Source organism: Pristiophorus japonicus, chromosome 3 (assembly GCF_044704955.1).
Source record: "Pristiophorus japonicus isolate sPriJap1 chromosome 3, sPriJap1.hap1, whole genome shotgun sequence".
In the NCBI taxonomy this organism is placed as follows: Eukaryota; Metazoa; Chordata; class Chondrichthyes; family Pristiophoridae; genus Pristiophorus; species Pristiophorus japonicus.
Window position 1 is genome coordinate 324,326,216 of NC_091979.1, and position 25,713 is coordinate 324,351,928.

The following is a 25,713-nucleotide window of genomic DNA, read 5'->3' on the forward strand; positions in this document are numbered from 1 at the left end:
GAGACACAGAGACACTAGGACACTAGGACACTGGGGCACTGGGACACTGAGACACTGAGACACTAGGACACTAGGACACTGGGACATTGGGACACTGAGACACAGAGACACTGGGACACTGGGACACTGGGACACTGAGACACAGAGACACTGAGACACAGAGACACTAGGACACTGGGACACTGAGACACAGAGACACTAGGACACTAGGACAATGGGACACTGGGACACTGGGACACTGAGACACTGAGACACAGATACACTAGGACACTGGGACACTGGGACACTGGGACACTGATACACAGAGACACTAGGACACTGGGACACTGTGACACTGAGACACAGAGACACTAGGGCACTGGGACACTGGGACACTGAGACACAGAGACACAGAGACACTAGGACACTAGTACACTGGGTCACTGGGACACTGAGACACAGAGACACTAGGACACTGGGGCACTGGGACACTGAGACAATGAGACACTAGGACACTGGGACACTGTGACACTGAGACACAGAGACACGAGGACACTAGGACACTGGGACACTGGGACACTGAGACAATGAGACACAGAGACACTAGGACACTGGGACACTGGGACACTGGGACACTGAGACACAGAGACACTAGGACACCGGGACACTGGGACACTGCGACACTGAGACACAGAGACACTAGGACACTGGGACACTGGGACACTGAGACACTGAGACACAGAGACACTAGGACACTGGGACACTGGGACACTGAGACACTGAGACACTAGGACACTGGGGCACTGGGACACTGAGACACTGAGACACAGAGACACTAGGACACTGGGACACTGGGACACTGAGACACAGAGACACTAGGACACTAGGACACTGGGGCACTGGGACACTGAGACACTGAGACACAGAGACTCTAGGACACTGGGACACTGGGACACTGCGACACTGAGACACAGAGTCACTAGGACACTGGGACACTGAGACACTGAGACACAGAGACACTGGGACACAGGGACACTGGGACACTGAGACACAGAGACACTAGGACATATGGGACACTGGGAGACTGAGACACTGAGACAGAGAGACACTAGGACACTGGGACACTGGGACACTGAGCCACTGAGACACAGAGACACTAGGACACTGGGACACTGGGACACTGAGACACTGAGACACTAGGACACTGGGACACTGAGACACTGAGACACTGAGACACAGAGACAGTAGGACACTGGGACACTGGGACACTGGGGCACTGAGACACTAGGACACTGGGACACTGGGACACTGGGCCACTGAGACACAGAGGCACTAGGACACTGGGACACTGGGACACTGAGACACTGAGACACAGAGACACTAGGACTCTGGGACACGGGGACACTGAGACACTGAGACACAGAGACACTAGGACACAGGGACACTGGGACACTGAGACACTGAGACACAGAGACACTAGGACACTGGGACACTTGGACACTGGGACACTGAGACACAGAGACACTAGGACACTGGGACACTGGGACACTGAGACACTGAGACACAGAGACACTAGGACACTGGGACACTGGGACACTGAGACACTGAGACACTAGGACACTAGGACACTAGGACACTGGGACACTGAAACACAGAGACACTAGGACACTAGGGCACTGGGACACTGAGACACAGAGACACTAGGCCATTGGGACACTGGGACACTGGGACACTGAGACACAGAGACACTGAGACACAGAGACACTAGGACACTGGGTCACTGGGACACTGAGACACAGAGACACTAGGACACTAGGACACTGGGACACTGGGACACTGGGACACTGAGACACAGAGACACTAGGACACTGGGACACTGGGACACTGAGACACTGAGTAACAGAGACACTAGGACACTGGGACACTGGGACACTGGGACACTGAGACACTGAGACACAGAGGCACTAGGACACTGGGACACTGGGATACTGAGACACTGAGACACTCGGACACTGTACACTGAGACACTGAGACACTGAGACACAGAGACACTAGGACACTGGGACACTGGGACACTGAGACACAGAGACACTGGGACACTGGGACACTGGGACACTGAGACACAGAGACACTAGGACACTGGGACACTGGGACACTGAGACACTGAGTAACAGAGACACTAGGACACTGGGACACTGGGACACTGAGACACTGAGACACAGAGACACTAGGACACTGGGACACTGTGACACTGAGACACTGAGACACTAGGACACTGTACACTGAGACACTGAGACACTGAGACACAGAGACACTAGGACACTGGGACACTGGGACACTGAGCCACAGAGACACTAGGACACTAGGACACTGGGGCACTGGGACACTGAGACACAGAGACACTAGGACACTGGGACACTGGGACACTGAGACACAGAGACACTAGGACACTAGGACACTGGGACACTGGGACACTACGGCACAGATACACTAGGACACTGGGACACTGGGACACTGGGACTCTGAGACACAGAGACACTAGGACACTGGGACACTGGGACACTGAGACACTGAGACACAGAGACACTAGGACACTGGGACACTGGGACACTGAGACACTGAGACACAGAGACACTAGGACACTGGGACACTGGGACACTGAGACACAGAGACACTAGGACACTGGGACACTGGGACACTGTGACACTAAGACACAGAGACACTAGGACACTGGGACACTGGGACACTGAGACACAGAGACACTAGGACACTAGTACACTGGGTCACTGGGACACTGAGACACTGAGACACAGAGACACTGGGACACTGGGACACTGGTACACTGAGACACAGAGACACTAGGACACTGGGACACTGAGATACTGAGACACAGAGACACTAGGACACTGGGACACTGGGACACTGAGACACTGAGACACAGAGACACTAGGACACTGGGACACTGGGACACTGTGACACTGAGACACAGAGACACTAGGACACTGGGACACTGGGACACTGAGACACAGAGACACTAGGACACTGGGACACTGGGACACTGTGACACTGAGACACAGAGACACTAGGACACTGGGACACTGGGACACTGAGACACAGAGACACTAGGACACTAGTACACTGGGTCACTGGGACACTGAGACACTGAGACACAGAGACACTGGGACACTGGGACACTGGTACACTGAGACACAGAGACACTAGGACACTGGGACACTGAGATACTGAGACACAGAGACACTAGGACACTGGGACACTGGGACACTGAGACACTGAGACACTAGGACACTGGGACACTGAGACACTGAGACACTGAGACACAGAGACACTAGGACACTGGGACACTGGGACACTGAGACACAGATAGACTAGGACACTAGGACACGGGGGCACTGGGACACTGAGACACTGAGACACAGAGACACTAGGACACTGGGACACTGGGTCACTGAGACACAGAGACACTAGGACACTAGGACACTGGGACACTGGGACACTGAGACACAGATACACTAGGACACTGGGACACTGGGACACTGGGACACTGAGACACAGAGACACTGAGACACAGAGACACTAGGACACTAGGACACTGGGGCACTGGGACACTGAGACACTGAGACACAGAGACACTAGGACACTGGGACACTGGGTCACTGAGACACAGAGACACTAGGACACTAGGACACTGGGACACTGGGACACTGAGACACAGAGACACTAGGACACTGGGACACTGGGACACTGAGACACTGAAACACAGAGACACTAGTACACTGGAACACTGAGACACTGAGACACAGAGACACTAGGACACTAGGACACTGAGGCACTGGGACACTGAGACACTGAGACACAGAGACACTAGGACACTGGGACACTGGGACACTGAGACACTGAGACACAGAGACACTAGGACACTGGGACACTGGGACACTGAGACACAGATACATTAGGACACTGGGACACTTGGACACTGGGACACTGAGACACAGAGACACTAGGACACTGGGACACTGGGACACTGAGACACTGAGACACAGAGACACTAGGACACTGGGACACTGGGACACTGAGACACTGAGACACTAGGACACTAGGACACTGGGACACTGGGACACTGAGACACAGAGACATTAGGAAACTAGGACACTGGGACACTGGGACACTGAGACACAGAGACACTAGGACACTGGGACACTGGGACACAGAGACACTGAGACACAGAGACACTGAGACACAGAGACACTAGGACACTGGGACACTGGGACACTGAGACACAGAGACACTAGGACACTGGGACACTGGGACACTGGGACACTGAGACACTGAGACACAGAGATACTGGGACACTGGGACACTGGGACACTGAGACACAGAGGCACTAGGACACTGGGACACTGGGACACTGAGACACAGAGACACTAGGACACTGGGGCACTGAGACAATGAGACACAGAGACACTAGGACACTGGGACACTGAGACACTGAGACACTAGGACACTGGGACACTGAGACACTGAGACACTGAGACACAGAGACACTTGGTCACTGGGACACTGGGACACTGAGACACAGAGACACTAGGACACTAGGACACTGGGGCACTGGGACACTGAGACACTGAGACACAGAGACACTAGGACACTGGGACACTGGGACACTGAGACACAGAGACACTAGGACACTAGGACACTGGGGCACTGAGACACAGAGACACTAGGACACTGGGACACTGGGACACTGGGACACTGAGACACAGGAACACTGAGACACAGAGACACTAGGACACTGGGACACTGAGACACAGAGACACTAGGACACTAGGACACTGGGACAATGGGACACTGAGACACTGAGACACAGAGACACTAGGACACTGGGACACAGGGACACTGGGATACTGAGACACAGAGACACTAGGACACTGGGACACTGGGGCACTGAGACACAGAGACACTAGGACACTAGGACACTGGGGCACTGGGACACTGAGACACTGAGACACAGAGACACTAGGACACTGGGACACTGGGACACTGAGACACAGAGACACTAGGACACTGGGACACTGGGAAACTGAGACACAGGGACACGAGGACACTGGGACACTGGGACACTGAGACACAGAGACACTGAGACACAGAGACACTAGGACACTGGGACACTGGGACAGTGTGACACAGAGACACTAGGACAGTAGGACACTGGGACACTGGGAAACTGAGACACTGAGTCACAGAGACACTAGGACACTGGGACACTGGGACACTGGGACACTGAGACATAGATACACTAGGACACTGGGACACTGGGACACTGAGACACTGAGACACAGAGACACTAGGACACTGGGACACTGGGACACTGGGACACTGAGACACTAGGACACTGGGACACTGGGACACTGAGACACTGAGACACTGAGACACAGATACACTCGGACACTGGGACACTGGGACACTGAGACATTGAGACACTAGGACACTGGGACACTGGGACACTGAGACACTGAGACACTGAGACACAGATACACTCAGACACTGGGACACTGGGACACTGAGACACAGAGACACTAGGACACTAGGACACTGGGACACTGAGACACAGAGACATGAGTACACTAGGACACTGGGACACTGGGACACTGGGACACTGAGACACAGAGACACTAGGACACTGGGACACTGGGACACTGGGACACTGAGACACAGAGACACTGAGACACAGAGACACTAGGACACTGGGACACTGGGACACTGAGACACAGAGACACTAGGACACTGGGACACTGGGACACTGAGACACAGAGACACTAGGACACTGGGACACTGGGACACTGAGACACTGAGACACAGAGACACTAGGACACTGGGACACTGGGACACTGAGACACAGAGACACTAGGACACTAGTACACTGGGTCACTGGGACACTGAGACACTGAGACACAGAGACACTGGGACACTGGGACACTGGTACACTGAGACACAGAGACACTAGGACACTGGGACACTGAGACACTGAGACACAGAGACACTAGGACACTGGGACACTGGGACACTGAGACGCTGAGACACTAGGACACTGGGACACTGAGACACTGAGACACTGAGACACAGAGACACTAGGACACTGGGACACTGGGACACTGAGACACAGATACACTAGGACACTAGGACACTGGGGCACTGGGACACTGAAACACTGAGACACAGAGACACTAGGACACTGGGACACTGGGTCACTGAGACACAGAGACACTAGGACACTAGGACACTGGGACACTGGGACACTGAGACACAGATACACTAGGACACTGGGACACTGGGACACTGGGACACTGAGACACAGAGACACTGAGACACAGAGACACTAGGACACTAGGACACTGGGGCACTGGGACACTGAGACACTGAGACACAGAGACACTAGGACACTGGGACACTGGGTCACTGAGACACAGAGACACTAGGACACTAGGACACTGGGACACTGGGACACTGAGACACAGATACACTAGGACACTGGGACACTGGGACACTGAGACACAGAGACCCTAGGACACTAGTACACTGGGACACTGGGACACTGAGACACTGAAACACAGAGACACTAGGACACTGGGGCACTGGGACACTGGGGCACTGAGACACAGAGACACTAGGACACTGGGACACTGAGACACTGAGACACAGAGACACTAGGACACTAGGACACTGGGGCACTGGGACACTGAGACACTGAGACACAGAGACACTAGGATACTGGGACACTGGGACACTGAGACACTGAGACACAGAGACACTAGGACACTGGGACACTGGGACACTGAGACACAGACACATTAGGACACTGGGACACTTGGACACTGGGACACTGAGACACAGAGACACTAGGACACTGGGACACTGGGACACTGAGACACTGAGACACAGAGACACTAGGACACTGGGACACTGGGACACTGAGACACTGAGACACTAGGACACTAGGACACTGGGACACTGGGACACTGAGACACAGAGACATTAGGAAACTAGGACACTGGGACACTGGGACACTGAGACACAGAGACACTAGGACACTGGGACACTGGGACACAGAGACACTGAGACACAGAGACACTGAGACACAGAGACACTAGGACACTGGGACACTGGGACACTGAGACACAGAGACACTAGGAAACTAGGACACTGGGACACTGGGACACTGAGACACTGAGACACAGAGACACTAGGACACTGGGACACTGGGACACTGGTACACTGAGGCACAGAGACACTAGGACACTGGGACACTGGGACACTGGGACACTGAGACACTGAGACACAGAGATACTGGGACACTGGGACACTGGGACACTGAGACACAGAGGCACTAGGACACTGGGACAGTGGGACACTGAGACACAGAGACACTAGGACACTGGGGCACTGAGACAATGAGACACAGAGACACTAGGACACTGGGACACTGGGACACTGAGACACTGAGACACTAGGACACTGGGACACTGAGACACTGAGACACTGAGACACAGAGACACTAGGACACTGGGACACTGGGACACTGAGACACAGAGACACTAGGACACTAGGACACTGGGGCACTGGGACACTGAGACACTGAGACACAGAGACACTAGGACACTGGGACACTGGGACACTGAGACACAGAGACACTAGGACACTAGAACACTGGGACACTGAGACACAGAGACACTAGGACACTGGGACACTGGGACACTGAGACACAAGAACACTGAGACACAGAGACACTAGGACACTGGGACACTGAGACACAGAGACACTAGGACACTAGGACACTGGGACACTGGGACACTGAGACACTGAGACACAGAGACACTAGGACACTGGGACACAGGGACACTGGGATACTGAGACACAGAGACACTAGGACACTGGGACACTGGGGCACTGAGACACAGAGACACTAGGACACTAGGACACTGGGGCACTGGGACACTGAGACACTGAGACACAGAGACACTAGGACACTGGGACACTGGGACACTGAGACACAGAGACACTAGGACACTGGGACACTGGGAAACTGAGACACAGGGTCACGAGGACACTGGGACACTGGGACACTGGGACACTGAGACACAGAGACACTGAGACACAGAGACACTAGGACACTGGGACACTGGGACAGTGTGACACAGAGACACTAGGACAGTAGGACACTGGGACACTGGGAAACTGAGACACTGAGTCACAGAGACACTAGGACACTGGGACACTGGGACACTGGGACACTGAGACATAGATACACTAGGACACTGGGACACTGGGACACTGAGACACTGAGACACAGAGACACTAGGACACTGGGACACTGGGACACTGGGACACTGGGACACTGAGACACTAGGACACTGGGACACTGGGACACTGAGACACTGAGACACTGAGACACAGATACACTCGGACACTGGGACACTGGGACACTGGGACACTGAGACACTGAGACACTGAGACACAGATACACTCGGACACTGGGACACTGGGACACTGAGACACAGAGACACTAGGACACTAGGACACTGGGACACTGAGACACAGAGACATGAGTACACTAGGACACTGGGACACTGGGACACTGAGACACAGAGACACTAGGACACTGGGACACTGGGACACTGGGACACTGAGACACAGAGACACTGAGACACAGAGACACTAGGACACTGGGACACTGGGACACTGAGACACAGAGACACTAGGACACTGGGACACTGGGACACTGGGACACTGAGACACAGAGACACTAGGACACTGGGACACTGGGACACTGAGACACTGATACACAGATACACTAGGACACTGGGACACTGGGACACTGGGACACTGAGACACTGAGACACAGAGACACTAGGACACTGGGACACTGGGGCACTGAGACACAGAGACACTAGGACACTAGGACACTGGGGCACTGGGACACTGAGACACTGAGACACAGAGACACTAGGACACTGGGACACTGGGACACTGAGACACAGAGACACTAGGACACTGGGACACTGGGAAACTGAGACACAGGGACACTAGGACACTGGGACACTGGGACACTGGGACACTGAGACACAGAGACACTGAGACACAGAGACACTAGGACACTGGGACACTGGGACAGTGTGACACAGAGACACTAGGACAGTAGGACACTGGGACACTGGGAAACTGAGACACTGAGTCACAGAGACACTAGGACACTGGGACACTGAGACACTGGGACACTGAGACATAGATACACTAGGACACTGGGACACTGGGACACTGAGACACTGAGACACAGAGACACTAGGACACTGGGACACTGGGACACTGGGACACTGAGACACTGAGACACAGAGGCACCAGGAGACTAGTACACTGGGTCACTGGGACACTGAGACACTGAGACACAGAGACACTGGGACACTGGGGCACTGAGACACTGATACACAGAGACACTAGGACACTGGGACACTGGGACACTGAGACACTGAGACACTAGGACACTGGGACACTGGGACACTGAGACACTGAGACACTGAGACACAGATACACTCGGACACTGGGACACTGGGACACTGAGACACAGAGACACTAGGACACTAGGACACTGGGACACTGAGACACAGAGACATTAGTACACTAGGACACTGGGACACTGGGACACTGAGACACAGAGACACTAGGACACTGGGACACTGGGACACTGGGACACTGAGACACAGAGACACTGAGACACAGAGACACTAGGACACTGGGACACTGGGACACTGAGACACAGAGACACTAGGACACTGGGACACTGGGACACTGGGACACTGAGACACAGAGACACTAGGACACTGGGACACTGGGACACTGAGACACTGATACACAGATACACTAGGACACTGGGACACTGGGACACTGAGACACTGAGACACAGAGACACTAGGACACTGGGACACTGGGACACTGAGACACTGAGACACTAGGACACTGGGACACTGAGACACTGAGACACTGAGAGACAGAGACACTAGGACACTGGGACACTGGGACACTGAGACACAGAGACACTAGGACACTAGGACACTGGGGCACTGGGACACTGAGACACTGAGACACAGAGACACTAGGACACTGGGACACTGAGACACTGAGACACAGAGACACTAGGACACTAGGACACTGGGACACTGGGACACTGAGACACAGAGACACTAGGACACTGGGACACTGGGACACTGGGACACTGAGACACACGAACACTGAGACACAGAGACACTAGGACACTGGGACACTGGGACACTGAGACACAGAGACACTAGGACACTAGGACACTGGGACACTGGGACACTGAGACACTGAGACACAGAGACACTAGGACACTGGGACACTGGGACACTGGGATACTGAGACACAGAGACACTAGGACACTGGGACACTGGGGCACTGAGACACAGAGACACTAGGACACGAGGACACTGGGGCACTGGGACACTGAGACACTGAGACACAGAGACACTAGGACACTGGGACACTGGGACACTGAGACACAGAGACACTAGGACACTCGGACACTGGGACACTGGGACACTGAGACACAGATACACTAGGACACTGGGACACTGGGACACTGGGACACTGAGACACAGAGACACTGAGACACAGAGACACTAGGACACTGGGACACTGGGACACTGAGACACTAGGACACTAGGACACTAGGACACTGGGGCACTGGGACACTGAGACACTGAGACACAGAAACACTAGGACACTGGGACACTGGGACACTGAGACACAGCGACACTAGGACACTGGGACACTGGGAAACTGAGGCACAGGGACACTAGGACACTGGGACACTGGGACACTGGGACACTGAGACACAGAGACACTGATACACAGAGACACTAGGACACTGGGACACTGGGACACTGACACACAGAGACACTAGGACACTAGGACACTGGGACACTGGGAAACTGAGACACTGAGACACAGAGACACTAGGACACTGGGACACTGGGACACTGGGACACTGGGACACTGAGACATAGATACACTAGGACACTGGGACACTGGGACACTGAGACACTGAGACACAGAGACACTAGGACACTGGGACACTGGGACACTGAGACACTGAGACACAGAGGCACCAGGAGACTAGTACACTGGGTCACTGGGACACTGAGACACTGAGACACAGAGACACTGGGACACTGGGGCACTGAGACACTGAGACACAGAGACACTAGGACACTGGGACACTGGGACACTGAGACACTGAGACACTAGGACACTGGGACACTGGGACACTGAGACACTGAGACACTGAGACACAGATACACTTGGACACTGGGACACTGGGACACTGAGACACAGAGACACTAGGACACTAGGACACTGGGACACTGAGACACAGAGACATTAGGACACTAGGACACTGGGACACTGGGACACTGAGACACTAGGACACTGGGACACTGGGACACTGGGACACTGGGACACTGAGACACAGAGCCACTGAGACACAGAGACACTAGGACACTGGGACACTGGGATACTGAGCCACAGAGACACCAGGACACTAGGACACTGGGACACTGGGACACTGAGAAACTGAGACACAGAGACACTAGGACACTGGGACACTGGGACACTGGGACACTGAGACACAGAGACACTAGGACACTGGGACACTGGGACACTGAGACACTGATACACAGAGACACTAGGACACTGGGACACTGGGACACTGAGACACTGAGACACAGAGACACTAGGACACTGGGACACTGGGACACTGAGACACTGAGACACTAGGACACTGGGACACTGAGACACTGAGACACTGAGAGACAGAGACACTAGGACACTGGGACACTGGGACACTGAGACACAGAGACACTAGGACACTAGGACACTGGGGCACTGAGACACTGAGACACTGAGACACAGAGACACTAGGACACTGGGACACTGGGATACTGAGACACAGAGACACTAGGACACTAGGACACTGGGACACTGGGACACTGAGACACAGTGACACTAGGACACTGGGACACTGGGACACTGGGGCACTGAGACACAGAGACACTAGGACACTGGGACACTGGGACACTGAGGCACTGAGACACAGAGACACTTGAACTCTGGGACACTGGGACACTGAGACACTGAGACACTAGGACACTAGTACACTGGGTCACTGGGACACTGAGACACTGAGACACAGAGACACTGGGACACTGGGACACTGGGACACTGAGACACAGAGACACTAGGACACTGGGACACTGGGGCACTGAGACACTGGGACACAGAGATACTAGGACATTGGGACACTGGGACACTGAGACACTGAGACACTAGGACACTGGGACACTGAGACGCTGAGACACTGAGACACAGCGACACTAGGACACTGGGACACTGGGACACTGAGACACAGAGACACTAGGACACTAGGACACTGGGGCACTGAGACACTGAGGCACAGAGACACTAGGACACTGGGACTCTGGGACACTGAGACACAGAGACACTAGGACACTAGGACACTGGGACACTGAGACACAGAGACGCTAGGACACTGGGACACTGGGACACTGGGACACTGAGACACAGAGACACTGAGACACAGAGACACTAGGACACTGGGACACTGGGACACTGAGACACAGAGACACTAGGACACTAGGACACTGGGACACATGGGACACTGAGACACTGAGACACTAGGACACTGGGACACTGGGACACTGGGACACTGAGACACAGAGACACTAGGACACTGGGACACTGGGACACTGAGACACTGAGACACAGAGACACTAGGACACTAGGACACTGGGGCACTGGGACACTGAGACACTGAGACACAGAGACACTGGGACACTGGGACACTGAGACCCAGAGACACAGAGACACTAGGACACTGGGACACTGGGACACTGAGACACATGGGACACTGAGACACTGAGACACTAGGACACTGGGACACTGGGACACTGGGACACTGAGACACAGAGACACTAGGACACTGGGACACTGGGACACTGAGACACTGAGACACAGAGACACTAGGACACTAGGACACTGGGGCACTGGGACACTGAGACACTGAGACACAGAGACACTGGGACACTGGGACACTGAGACCCAGAGACACAGAGACACTAGGACACTGGGACACTGGGACACTGAGACACAGAGACACTAGGACACTGGGACACTGGGACACTGGGACACTGAGACACAGAGACACTGAGACACAGAGACACTAGGACACTGGGACACTGGGACACTGAGACACAGAGACACTAGGACACTAGGACACTGGGACACTGGGAAACTGAGACACTGAGACACAAAGACACTAGGACACTGGGACACTGGGACACTGGGACACTGAGACACAGAGACACTAGGACACTAGGACATTGAGACACTGAGACACTGAGACACAGAGGCACTAGGACACTGGGACACTGGGACACTGAGACACTGAGGCACAGAGACACTAGGAGACTAGTACACTGGGTCACTGGGACACTGAGACACTGAGACACAGAGACACGGGGACACTGGGACACTGAGACACTGAGACACAGAGACACTAGGACACTGGGACACTGGGACACTGAGACGCTGAGACACTAGGAGACTGGGACACTGGGCCACTGATACACTGAGACACTGAGACACAGAGACACTAGGACACTGGGACACTGGGACACTGAGACACAGAGACACTAGGACACTAGGACACTGGGACACTGGGAAACTGAGACACTGAGACACAAAGACACTAGGACACTGGGACACTGGGACACTGGGACACTGAGACACAGAGACACTAGGACACTAGGACATTGAGACACTGAGACACTGAGACACAGAGGCACTAGGACACTGGGACACTGGGACACTGAGACACTGAGGCACAGAGACACTAGGAGACTAGTACACTGGGTCACTGGGACACTGAGACACTGAGACACAGAGACACGGGGACACTGGGACACTGAGACACTGAGACACAGAGACACTAGGACACTGGGACACTGGGACACTGAGACACTGAGACACTAGGAGACTGGGACACTGGGCCACTGATACACTGAGACACTGAGACACAGAGACACTTGGACACTGGGACACTGGGACACTGAGGCACAGAGACACTAGGACACTAGGACACTAGGACACTGATACACTGAGACACTGAGACACAGAGACACTAGGACACTGGGACACTGGGACACTGAGGCACAGAGACACTAGGACACTAGGACACTGGGACACTGGGACACTGAGACATTAGGACACTGGGACACTGGGACACTGAGACACTGGGACACAGAGACACTAGGACACTGGGACACTGGGACACTGAGACACAGAGACACTAGGACACTAGGACACTGGGACACTGTGACACTGAGACACTGAGACACAGAGACACTAGGACACTGGGACACTGGGACACTGAGACACTGAGACACAGAGACACTAGGACACTGGGACACTGGGACACTGGGACACTGAGACACTAGGACACTGGGACACTGAGACACTGAGACACTGAGGCACAGAGACACTAGGACACTGGGACACTGGGACACTGGGACACAGAGACACTAGGACACTAGGACACTGGGGCACTGGGGCACTGAGACACTGAGACACAGAGACACTAGGACACTGGGACACTGGGACACTGAGACACTGAGACACAGAGACACTAGGACACTGGGACACTGGGACACTGAGACACAGAGGCACTAGGACACTGGGACATTGGGACACTGAGACACTGAGACACAGAGACACTAGGACACTGGGACACTGGGACACTGAGACACTGAGACACAGAGACACTAGGACACTGGGACACTGGGACACTGAGACACTGAGACACAGAGACAATAGGACACTGGGACACTGGGACACTGAGACACTGAGACACAGAGACTCTAGGACACTGGGACATTGGGACACTGAGACACTGAGACACAGAGACACTAGGACACTGGGACACTGGGACACTGAGACACTGAGACACAGAGACACTAGGACACTGGGACACTGGGACACTGGGACACTGAGACACTAGGACACTGGGACACTGAGACACTGAGACACTGAGGCACAGAGACACTAGGACACTGGGACACTGGGACACTGGGACACAGAGACACTAGGACACTAGGACACTGGGGCACTGGGGCACTGAGACACTGAGACACAGAGACACTAGGACACTGGGACACTGGGACACTGAGACACTGAGACACAGAGACACTAGGACACTGGGACACTGGGACACTGAGACACAGAGGCACTAGGACACTGGGACATTGGGACACTGAGACACTGAGACACAGAGACACTAGGACACTGGGACACTGGGACACTGAGACACTGAGACACAGAGACACTGGGACACTGAGACACTGAGACACTGAGACACAGAGACAATAGGACACTGGGACACTGGGACACTGAGACACTGAGACACAGAGACACTAGGACACTGGGACATTGGGACACTGAGACACTGAGACACAGAGACACTAGGACACTGGGACACTGGGACACTGAGACACTGAGACACAGAGACACTAGGACACTGGGACACTTGGACACTGGGACACTGAGACACAGAGACACTAGGACACTGGGACACTGGGACACTGAGACACTGAGACACAGAAACACTAGGACACTGGGACACTGGGACACTGAGACACTGAGGCACTAGGACACTAGGACACTGGGGCACTGGGACACTGAGACACAGAGACACTAGGACACTAGGACACTGGGACACTGGGACACTGAGACACAGAGACACTAGATCACTGGGACACTGGGACACTGGGACACTGAGACACAGAGACACTGAGACACAGAGACACTAGGACACTGGGACACTGGGACACTGAGGCACAGAGACACTAGGACACTAGGACACTGGGACACTGGGACACTGAGACACTGAGACACAGAGACACTAGGACACTGGGACACTGGGACACTGAGACACTGAGACACAGAGACACTAGGACACTGGGACACTGAGACACTGAGACACAGAGACACTCGGACACTGGGACACTGGGACACTGGGACACTGAGACACAGAGACACTAGGACACTGGGACACTGGGACACTGAGACACTGAGACACAGAGACACTAGGACACTGGGACACTGGGACACTGAGACACTGAGACACAGAGACACTAGGGCACTGGGACACTGGGACACTGAGACACTGAGACACTGAGACACAGAGGCACTAGGACACTGGGACACTGGGACACTGAGACACTGAGACACAGAGACACTAGGACACTGGGGCACTGGGACACTGAGACACAGAGACACTAGGACACTGGGACACTGTGACACTGAGACACAGAGACACTAGGACACTAGGACACTGGGACACTGGGACACTGAGACAATGAGACACAGAGACACTAGGACACTGGGACACTGGGACACTGGGACACTGAGACACAGGGACACTAGGACACCGGGACACTGGGACACTGCGACACTGAGACACAGAGACACTAGGACACTGGGACACTGGGACACTGAGTCACTGAGACACAGAGACACTAGGACACTGGGACACTGGGACACTGAGACACTGAGACACTAGGACACTGGGGCACTGGGACACTGAGACACTGAGACACATAGACACTCGGACACTGGGACACTGGGACACTGGGACACTGAGACACAGAGACACTAGGACACTGGGACACTGGGACACTGAGACACTGAGACACAGAGACACTAGGACACTGGGACACTGGGACACTGAGACACTGAGACACAGAGACACTAGGGCACTGGGACACTGGGACACTGAGACACTGAGACACTGAGACACAGAGGCACTAGGACACTGGGACACTGGGACACTGAGACACTGAGACACAGAGACACTAGGACACTGGGGCACTGGGACACTGAGACACAGAGACACTAGGACACTGGGACACTGTGACACTGAGACACAGAGACACTAGGACACTAGGACACTGGGACACTGGGACACTGAGACAATGAGACACAGAGACACTAGGACACTGGGACACTGGGACACTGGGACACTGAGACACAGGGACACTAGGACACCGGGACACTGGGACACTGCGACACTGAGACACAGAGACACTAGGACACTGGGACACTGGGACACTGAGTCACTGAGACACAGAGACACTAGGACACTGGGACACTGGGACACTGAGACACTGAGACACTAGGACACTGGGGCACTGGGACACTGAGACACTGAGACACATAGACACTCGGACACTGGGACACTGGGACACTGGGACACTGAGACACAGAGACACTAGGACACTGGGACACTGGGACACTGAGACACTGAGACACAGAGACACTAGGACACTGGGACACTGGGACACTGAGACACTGAGACACAGAGACACTAGGGCACTGGGACACTGGGACACTGAGACACTGAGACACTGAGACACAGAGGCACTAGGACACTGGGACACTGGGACACTGAGACACTGAGACACAGAGACACTAGGACACTGGGGCACTGGGACACTGAGACACAGAGACACTAGGACACTGGGACACTGTGACACTGAGACACAGAGACACTAGGACACTAGGACACTGGGACACTGGGACACTGAGACAATGAGACACAGAGACACTAGGACACTGGGACACTGGGACACTGGGACACTGAGACACAGGGACACTAGGACACCGGGACACTGGGACACTGCGACACTGAGACACAGAGACACTAGGACACTGGGACACTGGGACACTGAGTCACTGAGACACAGAGACACTAGGACACTGGGACACTGGGACACTGAGACACTGAGACACTAGGACACTGGGGCACTGGGACACTGAGACACTGAGACACAGAGACACTAGGACACTGGGACACTGGGAAACTGAGACACAGAGACACTAGGACACTAGGACACAGGGGCACTGGGACATTGAGACACTGAGAAACAGAGACTCTAGGACACTGGGACACAGGGACACTGGGACACTGTGACACAGAGACACTAGGACAATGGGACACTGGGACACTGAGACACTGAGACACAGAGACACTAGGACACTGGGACACTGGGACACTGAGACACAGAGACACTAGGACACTAGTACACTGGGTCACTGGGACACTGAGACACTGACACACAGAGACACTGGGACACTGGGACACTGGGACACTGAGACACAGAGACACTAGGACACTGGGACACTGGGACACTGAGACACTGAGACACAGAGACACTAGAACACTGGGACAATGGGACACTGAGATACTGAGACACTAGGACACTGGGACACTGAGACACTGAGAAACAGAGACAGTAGGACACTGGGACACTGGGACACTGAGACACAGAGACACTAGGACACTAGGACACTGGGGCACTGGGACACTGAGACACTGAGACATTAGGACACTAGGACACTGGGACACTGGGACACTGAGACACAGAGACACTAGGACACTGGGACACTGGGACACTGAGACACAGAGACACTGAGACACAGAGACACTAGGACACTGGGACACTGGGACACTGAGACACAGAGACACTAGGACACTAGGACACTGGGACACTGGAACACTGGGACACTGAGACACTGAGACACAGAGACACTAGGACACTGGGACACTGGGGCACTGGGGCACTGATACACAGAGACACTAGGACACTGGGACACTGTGACACTGAGACACAGAGACACTAGGGCACTGGGACACTGGGACACTGAGACACTGAGACACAGAGACACTAGGACACTAGTACACTGGGGCACTGGGACACTGAGACACAGAGACACTAGGACACTGGGGCACTGGGACACTGAGACACAGAGACACTAGGACACTGGGACACTGTGACACTGAGACACAGAGACACTAGGACACTAGGACACTGGGACACTGGGACACTGAGACAATGAGACACAGAGACACTAGGACACTGGGACACTGGGACACTGGGACACTGAGACACAGAGACACTAGGACACCGGGACACTGGGACACTGCGACACTGAGACACAGAGACACTAGGACACTGGGACACTGGGACACTGGGACACTGAGACACTGAGACACAGAGACACTAGGACACTGGGACACTGGGACACTGAGACACTGAGACACTAGGACACTGGGGCACTGGGACACTGAGACACTGAGACACAGAGACACTAGGACACTGGGACACTGGGACACTGAGACACAGAGACACTAGGACACTAGGACACTGGGGCACTGGGACACTGAGACACTGAGACACAGAGACACTAGGACACTGGGACACTGGGACACTGAGACACAGAGACACTAGGACACTAGGACACTGGGACACTGGGACACTGGGACACTGAGACACTGAGACACAGAGACACTAGGACACTGGGACACTGGGACACTGGGACACTGATACACAGAGACACTAGGGCACTGGGACACTGTGACACTGAGACACAGAGACACTAGGGCACTGGGACACTGGGACACTGAGACACTGAGACACAGAGACACTAGGACACTAGTACAATGGGTCACTGGGACACTGAGACACAGAGACACAGAGACACTGGGACACTGGGACACTGAGACACTGAGACACAGAGACACTAGGACACTGGGACACTGGGACACTGAGACACTGAGACACTAGGACACTGGGACACTGGGACACTGAGACACTGATACACTGAGACACAGAGACACTAGGACACTGGGACACTGGGACACTGAGACACAGAGACACTAGGACACTAGGACACTGGGACACTGGGACACTGAGACACAGAGACACTAGGACACTGGGACACTGGGTCACTGAGACACTGGGACACAGATACACTAGGACACTAGTACACTGGGTCACTGGGACACTGAGACACAGAGACACAGAGACACTGGGACACTGGGACACTGGGACACTGAGACACAGAGACACTAGGACACTGGGACACTGGGGCACTGAGACACTGGGACACAGAGACACTAGGACATTGGGACACTGGGACACTGAGACACTGAGACACTAGGACACTGGGACACTGAGACACTGAGTCACTGAGACACAGCGACACTAGGACACTGGGACACTGGGACACTGAGACACAGAGACACTAGGACAATAGGACACTGGGGCACTGAGACACTGAGGCACAGAGACACTAGGACACTGGGACACTGGGACACTGAGACACAGAGACACTAGGACACTAGGACACTGGGACACTGAGACACAGAGACGCTAGGACACTGGGACACTGGGACACTGGGACACTGAGACACAGAGACACTGAGACACAGAGACACTAGGACACTGGGACACTGGGACACTGAGACACAGAGACACTAGGACACTAGGACACTGGGACACTGGGACACTGAGACACTGAGACACTAGGACACTGGGACACTGGGACACTGGGACACTGAGACACAGAGACACTAGGACACTGGGACACTGGGACACTGAGACACTGAGACACTGAGACACAGAGACACTAGGACACTAGGACACTGGGGCACTGGGACACTGAGACACTGAGACACAGAGACACTAGGACACTGGGACACTGGGACACTGAGACCCAGAGACACAGAGACACTGGGACACTGGGACACTGAGACACAGAGACACTAGGACACTGGGACACTGGGAAACTGAGACACTGAGACACAAAGACACTAGGACACTGGGACACTGGGACACTGGGACACTGAGACACAGAGACACTAGGACACTAGGACATTGAGACACTGAGACACTGAGACACAGAGGCACTAGGACACTGGGACACTGGGACACTGAGACACTGAGGCACAGAGACACTAGGAGACTAGTACACTGGGTCACTGGGACACTGAGACACTGAGACACAGAGGCACGGGGACACTGGGACACTGAGACACTGAGACACAGAGACACTAGGACACTGGGACACTGGGACACTGAGACACTGAGACACTAGGACACTGGGACACTGGGCCACTGGGACACTGATACACTGAGACACTGAGACACAGAGACACTAGGACACTGGGACACTGGGACACTGAGGCACAGAGACACTAGGACACTAGGACACTGGGACACTGATACACTGAGACACTGAGACACAGAGACACTAGGACACTGGGACACTGGGACACTGAGGCACAGAGACACTAGGACACTAGGACACTGGGACACTGGGACACTGAGACATTAGGACACTGGGACACTGGGACACTGAGACACTGGGACACAGAGACACTAGGACACTGGGACACTGGGACACTGAGACACAGAGACACTAGGACACTAGGACACTGGGACACTGTGACACTGAGACACTGAGACACAGAGACACTAGGACACTGGGACACTGGGACACTGAGACACTGAGACACAGAGACACTAGGACACTGGGACACTGGGACACTGGGACACTGAGACACTAGGACACTGGGACACTGAGACACTGAGACACTGAGGCACAGAGACACTAGGACACTGGGACACTGGGACACTGGGACACAGAGACACTAGGACACTAGGACACAGGGGCACTGGGACACTGAGACACTGAGACACAGAGACACTAGGACACTGGGACACTGGGACACTGAGACACTGAGACACAGAGACACTAGGACACTGGGACACTGGGACACTGAGACACAGAGACACTAGGACACTGGGACATTGGGACACTGAGACACTGAGACACAGAAACACTAGGACACTGGGACACTGGGACACTGAGACACTGAGACACAGAGACACTAGGACACTGGGACACTGGGACACTGAGACACTGAGACACAGAGACAATAGGACACTGGGACACTGGGACACTGAGACACTGAGACACAGAGACACTAGGACACTGGGACATTGGGACACTGAGACACTGAGACACAGAGACACTAGGACACTGGGACACTGGGACACTGAGACACTGAGACACAGAGACACTAGGACACTGGGACACTGGGACACTGAGACACAGAGACACTAGGACACTGGGACACTGGGACACTGAGACACAGAGACACTAGGACACTGGGACATTGGGACACTGAGACACTGAGACACAGAAACACTAGGACACTGGGACACTGGGACACTGAGACACTGAGACACAGAGACACTAGGACACTGGGACACTGGGACACTGAGACACTGAGACACAGAGACAATAGGACACTGGGACACTGGGACACTGAGACACTGAGACACAGAGACACTAGGACACTGGGACATTGGGACACTGAGACACTGAGACACAGAGACACTAGGACACTGGGACACTGGGACACTGAGACACTGAGACACAGAGACACTAGGACACTGGGACACTTGGATACTGGGACACTGAGACACAGAGACACTAGGACACTGGGACACTGGGACACTGAGACACTGAGACACAGAAACACTAGGACACTGGGACACTGGGACACTGAGACACTGAGGCACTAGGACACTAGGACACTGGGGCACTGGGACACTGAGACACAGAGACACTAGGACACTAGGACACTGGGACACTGGGACACTGAGACACAGAGACACTAGGACACTGGGACACTGGGACACTGAGACACTGAGACACAGAGACACTGGGACACTGGGATACTGGGACACTGAGACACAGAGACACTAGGACACTGGGACACTGGGACACTGCGACACTGAGACACAGAGACACTAGGACACTGGGACACTGAGACACAGAGACACTCGGACACTAGTACACTGGGACACTGGGACACTGAGACACAGAGACACTAGGACACTGGGACACTGGGACACTCGGACACTGAGACACAGAGACACTGAGACACAGAGACACTAGGACACTGGGACACTGGGACACTGAGACACAGAGACACTAGGACACTAGGACACTGGGACACTGGGACACTGAGACACTGAGACACAGAGACACTAGGACACTGGGACACTGGGACACTGTGACACTGAGACACAGAGACACTAGGACACTGGGACACTGGGACACTGAGACACAGAGACACTAGGACACTGGGACCCTGGGACACTGAGACACTGAGACACAGAGACACTAGGACACTGGGACACTGGGAAACTGAGACACTGAGACACTAGGACACTGGGACACTGGGACACTGAGACACAGAGACACTAGGACACTAGGACACTGGGACACTGGGACACTGAGACACTGAGACACAGAGACACTAGGACACTGGGACACTGGGACACTGAGATACAGAGACACTAGGACACTGGGACACTGGGACACTGAGACACTGAGACACAAAGACACTAGGACACTGGGACACTGGGACACTGAGACACTGAGACACTGAGACACAGAGACACTAGGAGACTAGTACACTGGGTCACTGGGACACTGAGACACTGAGACACAGAGACACTGGGGCACTGGGACACTGAGACACTAAGACACTGAGACACTAGGACACTGGGACACTGGGACACAGAGACACTGAGACACAGAGACACTAGGACACTGGGACACTGGGACACTGAGACACAGAGACACTAGGACACTGGGACACTGGGACACTGAGACACTGGGACACAGAGACACTAGGACACTGGGACACTGGGACACTGAGACACAGAGACACTAGGACACTAGGACACTGGGACACTGTGACACTGAGACACTGAGACACAGATACACGAGGACACTGGGACACTGGGACACTGAGACACTGAGACACAGAGGCACTGAGACACGGAGACACTAGGACACTGGGACACTGGGACACTGAGACACAGATACACTAGGACACTAGGACACTGGGACACTGGGAAGCTGAGACACTGAGCCACAGATACACTAGGACACTGGGACACTGGGACACTGGGACACTGAGACACAGAGACAATAGGACACTGGGACACTGGGACACTGAGACACTGAGGCACTGAGACACAGAGACACTAGGACACTGGGACACTGGGACACTGAGACACTGAGACACAGAGACACTACGAGACGAGTACACTGGGTCACTGGGACACTGAGGCACTGAGACACAGAGACACTGGGACACTGGGACACTGAGACACTGAGACACAGAGACACTAGGACACTGGGACACTGGGACACTGAGACACTGAGACACTAGGACACTGGGACACTGGGACACTGAGACACTGAGACACTGAGACACTGAGACACAGAGACACTAGGACACTGGGAGACTGGGACACTGAGACACAGAGACACTAAGACACTAGGCCACTGGGACACTGGGACACTGAGACACAGAGACACTAGGACACTGGGACACTGGGACACTGAGACACTGGGACACAGAGACACTAGGACACTGGGACACTGGGACACTGAGACACAGAGACACTAGGACACTAGGACACTGGGACACTGGGACACTGAGACACTGAGACACTAGGACACTGGGACACTGAGACACTGAGACACTGAGACACAGAGACACTAGGACACGGGAACACTGGGACACTGAGACACGGAGACACAGAGACACTAGGACACTAGGACACTGGGGCACTGGGACACTGAGACACTGAGACACAGAGACATTAGGACACTGGGACACTGGGACACTGAGACACTGAGACACAGAGACACTAGGACACTGGGACACTGGGACACTGAGACACAGAGACACTAGGACACTGGGACACTGGGACACTGAGACACTGAGACACAGAGACACTAGGACACTGGGACACTGGGACACTGAGACACTAAGACACAGAGACACTAGGACACTGGAACACTGGGACACTGAGACACTGAGACACAGAGACACTAGGACACTGGGACACTGGGACACTGAGACACTGAGACACAGAGACACTAGTACACTGGGACACTGGGACACTGCGACACAGAGACACTAGGACACTGGGACACTGGGACACTGAGACACTGAGACACAGAGACACTAGGACACTGGGACACTGGGACACTGAGACACTGAGACACAGAGACACTAGGACACTGGGACACTGGGACACTGAGACACTGAGACACAGAGACACTAAGACACTGGGGCACTTGGACACTGGGACACTGAGACACAGAGACACTAGGACACTGGGACACTGGGACACTGAGACACTGAGACACAGAGACACTAGGACACTGGGACACTGGGACACTGAGACAATGAGACACTAGGACACTAGGCCACTGGGACAATGGGACACTGAGACACAGAGACACTAGGACACTAGGACACTGGGACACTGGGACACTGAGACACTGAGACACTAGGACACTGGGACACTGGGACACTGGGACACTGAGACACTAGGACACTAGGACACTGGGACACTGGGACACTGAGACACTGAGACACTAGGACACTGGGACACTGGGACACTGGGACACTGAGACACAGAGACACTGAGACACGGAGACACTAGGGCACTGGGACACTGGGACACTGAGACACAGAGACACAAAGACACTAGGACACTGGGACACTGGGACACTGAGACACTGAGACACTGAGACACAGAGACACTAGGACACTGGGACACTGGGACACTGAGACACTGAGACACAGAGACACTAGGACACTGGGACACTGGGACACTGGGACACTGAGACACA